The 9,182-nt window shown below is 42.0% G+C and overlaps 1 pseudogene; it reads right to left on the reverse strand.

Annotated features, from left to right (window-relative positions):
* Window positions 1–6,437: 6,437 nt before the first annotated feature.
* Window positions 6,438–6,570, reverse strand: LOC129642440 (uncharacterized; annotated as a pseudogene).
* Window positions 6,571–9,182: the final 2,612 nt, after the last annotated feature.

A 9,182-nucleotide genomic window follows, 5' to 3' on the forward strand; every position in this document is an offset into this window, starting at 1 on the left:
TATGCATTAATATATGATATTTGTTTTTCTGACTTATTTCACTCCATATGACAGCTTCTAGGTTCATCCATATCACTACAAATGACCCAGTTTCGTTTCTTTTTATGACTGAGTAATATTCCATTTTGTATATGTACCACATCTTCAGAGAAGAAAGAATTCTGCTTCAAGACTGTAACATAGAAATCCTTCCTGTTTCCAACCAGATAGCTTGCCTTATGGATTTCAAAGTCAAGACTGTAACATCAGCCCTTATCTAAATTTCCAGCCTACTGGCCTGCCTTAGACATTTTGGATCTACCAGCCTCCACAATCATGGGAACTAATTCCTTGAGAACCCTGACTGATGCAGAGGGAGAAAACTCTGGATTTTGAGTGTGTGTGTGTGTCTTGGGGAAAAGATTATTTAAAAAACAAAACAAAACAAAACAGGTTTTAGTCCTGGCTTTTCCACTGGCCAACTGAGCCGCCCTGAGCAAAATTCGGTACTATTAAGCTTCTTAAAGCCTCGGCTTAAAGCCTCTCAAGGTTGCTGGAAGAAAGAGTCTATGAAAATGATTTGTGAAGCATCATACACACACAGGTGATTATTATCTGGTTATGCCTTCCTTTGAATGCACATGTATCTTTAGGGTCACTCTTCAGTGGCCCCCAGGCCTATACCTCTCTATGTCCCTTTCATGGGCATTGATGCTTATCTGTATCTCTGGCTGTTAGGCCCATACATGGGAATGAAATCCAGTCCTGCAGTGAGTATTTGTCTAGGGGGCTGAAGAGTCCCACCCCTGGCTTCAGTGGGCTCTGTACTCACAGGCATGGGGAAGTGGAGGAGGAGAGAGGAGAAAGTAGAGAGAAAAACTTGTAGAGGTGGGAGCAGGGAAGAGGTAGGCAGCATAAGAGAGGAAGGGGGTCGTGTGCCAGGACGGGTTCCCAGGGGTGTGGGGCTGATTTGCTGGGGTACCTGGGTCTGTGCTACAGATTGCAGGCTGATTGCAACAGATTAGCCAGGACTTAAAAGGGGCCTCGTCAGAGTACATGAATATAGCACTGAGTGTTCTATTTCTCTCATCCTGGGACTAGAGCCAATCAAACAGGAGAGGGTCAGGGGGGAGAGGCACTCTGAATAATCTGCTTCCTTTACCATCACAGTGCTTCAAAACACCACTTGGTTCCATTTCCACTTGTTTTTTCCTCTGCCAGGGATTCAAGGGCTGGCACTTGAGAGGGATGAAACTTTCTGTAGTGTCTGAGACTCCCCCATGTTCCCACCCACCCCATCCTGATGTTCTTTATCTCATCACTCAGCCCTATCTTTTATTCCATTTATCACAAGCTAAAATTATTTGATAAATAATTATTTACAAAAACCCCTGCTCTCTCCACTAGCATGTGACAGATCAATAACCTTTTCTAACTTGTTCATTCCTATAGTTTCAGTTGCTAGTGGGGTTGTACATGGTAATGTTCAAAAATGTTTGTTAAGGAATGGGATGGATATATACCATTTATCAAGGACCCTCTGTGTACCAGACAAGGAGCCTGGAGATGTACAGGCATTTCTCATGTTCTCTTAATGATAGTTCTCTCAAGGAAGTGTAACAGTCTTTATTTTACTGATAAGGCTCAGATTGGTTAAGTAACATGTTGCTGGTCACACAGTCAGAGCTGGGATTCTAATATGGGTTTAATAAAGTATAGGCTCTTAACCACTATACCAAGAATAAAACGTGCTTTATCTGCAGTGCCAGCATTATTTGATTGGCAGTTGCTTCTAGGAGCCCTTAGCTAGAAGAATTTTGAAGCAGTTTCCTGACTTAGTAGGAAGAGTGCTGAGATCAATTAGTACTGTCTGCAGGGGGTCAGATGGGATATCTAGTAGTACATACGTTGTCTATTTGCCATTCTTACAATAGACGATATCACCTCCATAAAGATGTACAACAGAGGCAAAAAAATGGAGAGAGGGAGAACATCTAGATTCTTTTTTAGCACTAGTTTTCATTCCTTCTTGAGTTTATCTTTTCTATTGGGAATACTGGGAACACAGCTACTTATGGATTGTTTGGAGGAGAGGATGCAATCGGAGATGGGAACTAGCTTTGAAGAGTTTGGCAAGCAAAGGTTGAGATATTGCTTCATGAACTAACACCAAGATTGAGTGGGGGCGGGTCTTCAGATCATGTGATATTTCTGTGGGACTCCAAGACCTCTGTGCAGATGTGCTGTTATTATTTCCCAAAGGCCCTTCAGTGAACAAAGGAACAGGTAGTGTGGTGAGGCAGGTGACAGTCAGGCTGTTGAGCTAGATTTGGTGATGGTGCCTGGTTGCAGGTAAGCCTTTGCAACCCACTTGTCATGAGATAAACATGTATTTATTCTTCTTAACAGAAACCTGGGAGGGGGTACAGTATATAGGTTAAAATTGGGGTTTATAGATTTTAGGTCCCAATTTTGCCACTTACTGTGTAACCCTGGATAAATCATATAACCTCTTTGAGCCTTGGTGGCTTACATAAAATAGCATCTATTTTTAGGCACCTGCTGTGAGAATGAGAAAAGTGTGCAAGGAAACCATTTGTCTCTGATATACAGCAAGCACTCAGTGCATATTTGTTAATGTCTGTGAAGAACCTATAAGCCTATGTGGAAACTGGAAAGTCATTGCAATTATCTGAATCTATCTGTGTTGCCCTAAGCCAGATAATTGTTGATTTTTCATTTCTGTTTGTTCCCCACTCCCCTGGTTTACACCTGGGTATTTTGAATACCCAACCTCAGTGCTTTCAGGACTGAAAAAGGGAACAAGGAGGGTTGTTCAGAGCTGTTCATCTTGAAATACAGTCTGAGGTCCGCGTTGCTGCTATCTGGCCTCTCCCTAACTAATCAAGGGGAAAATCCATTCTCCTACTATGTGCTAAAGTTGTGTTTTGAGAATATAAAATTGGGCATTGCTCTGCTTGCCTACAGTGGAAACCCACTGGTCCAGGACAGCCCCCCTCCCCTCTTCCATTAGAAATGGTTTAAATTATGTTTACCTATGGTGATGACTGTCATTTATTGAACACTAAGTGTGCTGGAACTTTCTGCTCTCAGCAGTCCTCAAAGGCAGCCACTATCCCCATCCTGGTTATGCAGGTAGGATGACTGCAGCACAGTATGTTTAAGTTACTTGTCCACAGCCAGTTAGTGCAGAGCTGGGATTCAAACCCAGGCGAGCTGGGTCTCAGGGGCTGCCTGCTTAGCCCCGAACAACACTGTCTCCTGGAAACTCTGGCTTGATGAAGATGTCTATTCGGCAAAGGGAGTAAAATGCCAGATGTGTAAGTCAGGGGCAGTGAGAGACCAGGGAGGAATGGGAGCCATGCTTTTTACTCCCTGCTGCACACCTGAATCACCTGAGGAGCATTCATGAAATAGAGGTGCCTGGTCAGACCCCCAAAACTTTGATGCTCTTGATCTTGGATGGAGGTGGAGCTCCCTAGGTGGCTCTGATAGGGTTCCAGGCTTGAGGACCACTGGAGCAGCAGAAGGTCAGGAAGGGTTTAGCAAATTCCTCGTGGTTAGGAACCTTTCTACTCCCTCCTTGGAAGGGACTGATTCACATTGCAGGTGGTGTACCTTTATCTCAGTATCCCCATTTGCAGTGTGTGGGCAATGGAGCTTGATAACACTGCAGGGGGTTGGGTAGATAAACAGCCTGTAAAGTGCCATTTCAATGGAAAGTATTGGGCTGAAATGTCCCTGGGGCTTTGAAGTGACCCTGTTTCAGTTTCAGTGGGATGGTGCTCTGGGCCATATCCCTAGCAGTTCCGGATCATTGATAACCATTGGGAACCAGGGTTTGAAGTATCCACTTGCACACCCTGGGGTAACTGGGTAACTCTGATTGCCCCATCCTTTGGTTGAGGAACAGTGCGAGTGGATGCATAATTCGAACCATTAACTTGCTCTCAATATGGAGAATGAGATTTGTGGCTCCCTTTTACAAAGAAAGTATGAAACAGTAAACACACTTCCAGTTATGGATGGGGCTAAACACACCATTAAACTGAATGCTAATGACTGTCTTCTGCTTCCTGGGAACATTTTGCCGTGGCAACCAGCAGGTGCCCTTTTCTTGCCTTCTCTTTCATCTTCCCATAATTCTCTTCTGCCATGGCTTTTTTGGATAAGAACGGGCACATGCCTGAAATAGTAGTTAAAAGACAGATTTTTTTTTTTTAAAGCAAATTAGATTAGAGTAGGTTTCCAGCTTATCACATTATTTACTTGTAGGATGTAGCAATCTCAGATACTGAGAAACAGGCCAAGACAGGTTAATATCTTTAATTGATGTGAGTATCTTTAATATATTGCCTATTTAGGGCATCAAGCCTGGTCTGACTTCTGAAGCTTGGTCACTAAATCGTGGGAAGAGCATAATTTAGGCTTAAGAATAAGAGCCAGGAGTAGGACACTTTTGGATAGAAATCCTTTGCTGTTGCCTAAAAGCTGGGGAAATTTCCCTCTCTGTGCCTACTTTCCTCCTATGTAAATCAGAGATAATAATAGCCACTGTCTCATAGTGGAGTGGGGTGATTAACGAAAATGTATATAAAACTCTTAGTAAATAGTGCCTGGCTTCCCTGGTGGCTTAGATGTAAAGAATCTGTCTCCAATGCAGGAGACCTGAGTCTCATCCCTGGTTGCAAAGATCCCCTAGAGAAGGAAATGGCAACCCAGCCCAGTATTCTTGCCTGGTGAACTCCATGGACAGAGGACCCTGGTGGGTTACAGTCCATGGGGTCTCAAAGAGTCGGACATAACTAAGAGACTAACACTTCACTTCGTAGTGTCTGGCACATAGTAGGTGCTCATACATGGTAGCCATCCATTCTGATGATGTTGGTGATGAGTAACATTGGCTGGGTGATTCTGGGCCATAAACTTACTCGAGATTTAGATCCTTCATCTGTACAAGGCAAGCTAACCATAGTACCTGGGGTCATTTGTTTAAAGCTCTAGATAAGAATTAAATGATGAAAAGTACGTGGCACAGGGCTTGGCACATACTAAGAGTTCAATAAGGACTTGCTGAATGAGTGAAAAAAAATATGCTATACTGGCTGAAGAAGCTCAATAATTAGACCCGAAGCATTTAATATTAGACATGGAGGGAGAAAAATACCAATAGCCCTGGACTTTTTTTTTGTCTGTTACAGTTTTTAGCAGTTTTAGACCTTCCTTTGCTCCCTCTCTCCTCATTGTGCCTACTCCTCTCAGCCCTTATCAAGAGCGTATGCTGTAAAAGAGAAAGCGTCATGCTGATACACATAACTGAATTCCCAGTATCACAGCAGCCACTGAGCAAGGCCTCAGACTAAAGGGCCATAAATAACAGAGCTGCCTGCATGCAATCGCTCAGCTAGTGCAGCTGGCCATGGATTCTTGGTGCCCTGCCCCTGCCCCTTAGGTGTCTAGCCTGTTTTCCTGCAGCCCCATCCCCTCCTCTCTCCATCTAAAGCCCTCTCCCAGGTCTGTTCTCCAGGGCAGTGACTCACGCTCTGAATCTGCCTCCTCTCAGGCTTCTGCCAACTCTAGTTCCCCCGTCTTTCTTCCTCCAGCTCTCCCTGGAAGAAAACATTCTGGTAAACCGGGCCTGGCACAGCTGCTTAGTCAGCTACTCACGGGAGTAATTGAAATGTCTTTTAGATAGCATTTGATGGTTTTAATTTCTAGTTTTAAAGGGGATTCATGTTTATTTTAGAAGATTTCAGGAAAAAAATTGGAGAAAGAAGCCAAGCACATACAAGAAAATAAAAATCCTGAGACCCAGACAACATCCCAGACTGATTAAATCAGTATTATTATGCACCGGTGAGGTCCTGTATCATCATTAATTTTTTTTTTTAATTTCAGAGGTGATTCCAATGTGCAGGCAAGCCTGAACCATTAACTTTGAGATACTTGCCGATAGCACTTTGAAGTATTTCCTTTATTTTCTATTTTTGTATTTGGATCATCCTGTATATACTATTTGAAACTTGATTTTGTTTTCTTTGGCCTAACAATATGTGATGAACATCTTCCCAAATCTCTAAATATTCTTCTAAGACATAGTCTTTTTTAAAGTAGCTATGTGGTTTAATATCTTATGGCTGCACCATAAATATTTAGCCCATTACCTGTTAATAAACATCTTTCTAAAATTCTGCTGTTTGAACTAATACTGAGATGTATTTCTATTTCTATCTCTGATCACTTACTTAGCTAACACGTATAGTATGTAACCATATGCTGGATACTGCTCTAAGGCATTACATATATTTCATTTAATCCTTACATCTAGCTTTTCAGGTAGCTACTATTATCACCCTCATTTTAGAGATGAAGAAACTGAGGTTCCAAGAGGCTAAATCATGTGATTGATTAGTGGTGGAAGCAATCTGACTCCCGAGTCCATGCTTGGGAATTAAAATCGCTGAATCAGAAAACATTTGGGATCAACATGTATGCACTACTATATTTAATTAGCAATAATCACACCTTGGATAAACCTCATTAGCTACGAAACTGCCACTGCACAAAGCTACGCTACTATATTTAAAATGGATAACCAACAGGGAACTGTAGCACAGGGAACTCTGCTCAATGTTATTTGGCAACCTGGATGGGAGGGAAGTTTGGGGGAGAAGGGATGCATGTATATCTATGGCTGAGTCCCTTTGCCGTCCACCTGAAACTATCACAACATTGTTAATCATCTATAATTCAGTATAAAACAAAAAATTTTAAAAATATGAACATTTTCAAGGCTTTTGAAACACACTGCCAAATGGCCTACCAGAAAAGTTTTATCCTTATTATATGAGACAGAGCAGGAGTCTTTGAGTTTGAAAATCATTCTATAACCCAGTGAAATCTATCAGTTGAAAACCTCCCTTTATTGTAAGTCTTTTACGTGTTCAAAATATTTTTAGTAGGATTTTATAAATATTATCTATCAGGTATAAAGTGTGGCCTTATTGTTTGTAAGTGATGTGCCAAGCATAAGAGCTGGCATTGTTTTGTGGAGGCAGGGAGAGGGGACTGCCTAGAATTCTTCACTTTGTGGTCTGCTTAGGGGGCCTGGAGTGCAAAAGTAGGAAGTCAAGAAACACCTGGAGTAACAGGCAAATTTGGCCTTGGAATATGGAATGAAGCAGGGCAAAGACTAATAGAGTTTTGCCAAGAAAATGCACTGGTCATAACAAACACCGTCTTCCAACAACACAAGAGAAGACTCTATACTTGGACATCACCAGATGGTCAACACTGAAATCAGATTGATTATATTCTTTGCAGCCAAAGATGGAGAAGCTCTATACAGTCAGCAAAAACAAGACCAGGAGCTGACTGTGGCTCAGACCATGAACTCCGTATTGCCAAATTCAGACTTAAATTGAAGAAAGTGGGGAAAACCACTAGACCATTCAGGTATGACCTAAATCACATCCCTTATGATTATACAGTGGAAGTGAGAAATAGATTTAAGGGCCTAGATCTGATAGATAGAGTGCCTGATGAGCTATGGAATGAGGTTCATGACATTGTACAGGAGACAGGGATCAAGACCATCCCCATGGAAAAGAAATGCAAAAGAGCAAAATGGCTGTCTGAGGAGGCCTTACAAATAGCTGTGAAAAGATGAGAAGCGAAAAGTAAAGGAGAAAAGGAAAGATATAAACATCTGAATGCAGAGTTCCAAAGAATAGCAAGAAGAGATAAGAAAGCCATCTTCAGCGATCAATGCAAAGAAATAGAGGAAAACAACAGAATGGGAAAGACTAGAGATCTCTTCAAGAAAATCAGAGATACCAAAGGAACATTTCATGCAAAGATGGGCTCGATAAAGGACAGAAATGGTATGGACCTAACAGAAGCAGAAGATATTAAGAAGAGATGGCAAGAATACACAGAAGAACTGTACAAAAAAGATCTTCATGACCCAGATGATCACGATGGTGTGATCACTGACCTAGAGCCAGATATCCTGGAATGTGAAGTCAAGTGGGCATTAGAAAGCATCACTACGAACAAAGCTAGTGGAGATGATAGAATTCCAGTTGAGCTATTCCAAATCCTGAAAGATGATGCTGTGAAAGTGCTGCACTCAATATGCCAGCAAATTTGGAAAACTCAGCAGTGGCCACAGGACTGGAAAAGGTCAGTTTTCATTCCAATCCCAAAGAAAGGCAATGCCAAAGAATGCTCAAACTACTACACAATTGCACTCATCTCACACGCTAGTAAAGTAATGCTCAAAATTCTCCAAGCCAGGCTTCAGCAATATGTGAACCGTGAACTTCCTGATGTTCAAGCTGGTTTTAGAAAAGGCAGAGGAACCAGAGATCAAATTGCCAACATCTGCTGGATCATCGAAAAAGCAAGAGAGTTCCAGAAAAACATCTATTTCTGCTTTACTGACTATGCCAAAGCCTTTGACTGTGTGGATCACAATCAACTGTGGAAAATTCTGAAAGAGATGGGAATACCAGACCATCTGATCTACTTCTTGAGAAATTTGTATGCAGGTCAGGAAGCAACAGTTAGAATTGGACATGGAACAACAGACTGGTTCCAAATAGGAAAAGGAGTACGTCAAGGCTGTATATTGTCACCCTGTTTATTTAACTTATATGCAGAGTACATCATGAGAAACGCTGGACTGAAAGAAACAGAAGCTGGAATCAAGATTGCCAGGAGAAATATCAATAACCTCAGATATGCAGATGACACCACCCTTATGGCAGAAAGTGAAGAGGAACTAAAAAACCTCTTAATGAAGAGTGAAAGAGGAGAGTGAAAAAGTTGGCTTAAAGCTCAACATTCAGAAAACGAAGATCATGGCATCCAGATCCATCACTTCATGGGAAATAGATGGGGAAATAGTGGAAACAGTGTTAGACTTTATTTTTCTGGGCTCCAAAATCACTGCAGATGGTGACTGCAGCCATGAAATTAAAAGACGCTTACTCCTTGGAAGGAAAGTTATGACCAACCTAGATAGCATATTAAAAAGCAGAGACATTACTTTGCCAACAAAGGTCCGTCTAGTCAAGGCTATGGTTTTTCCTGTGGTCATGTATGGATGTGAGAGTTGGACTGTGAAGAAGGCTGAGTGCCAAAGAATTGATGCTTTTGAACTGTGGTGTAGGAGAAGA

Source organism: Bubalus kerabau, chromosome 1, assembly GCF_029407905.1.
Source record: "Bubalus kerabau isolate K-KA32 ecotype Philippines breed swamp buffalo chromosome 1, PCC_UOA_SB_1v2, whole genome shotgun sequence".
In the NCBI taxonomy this organism is placed as follows: Eukaryota; Metazoa; Chordata; class Mammalia; order Artiodactyla; family Bovidae; genus Bubalus; species Bubalus kerabau.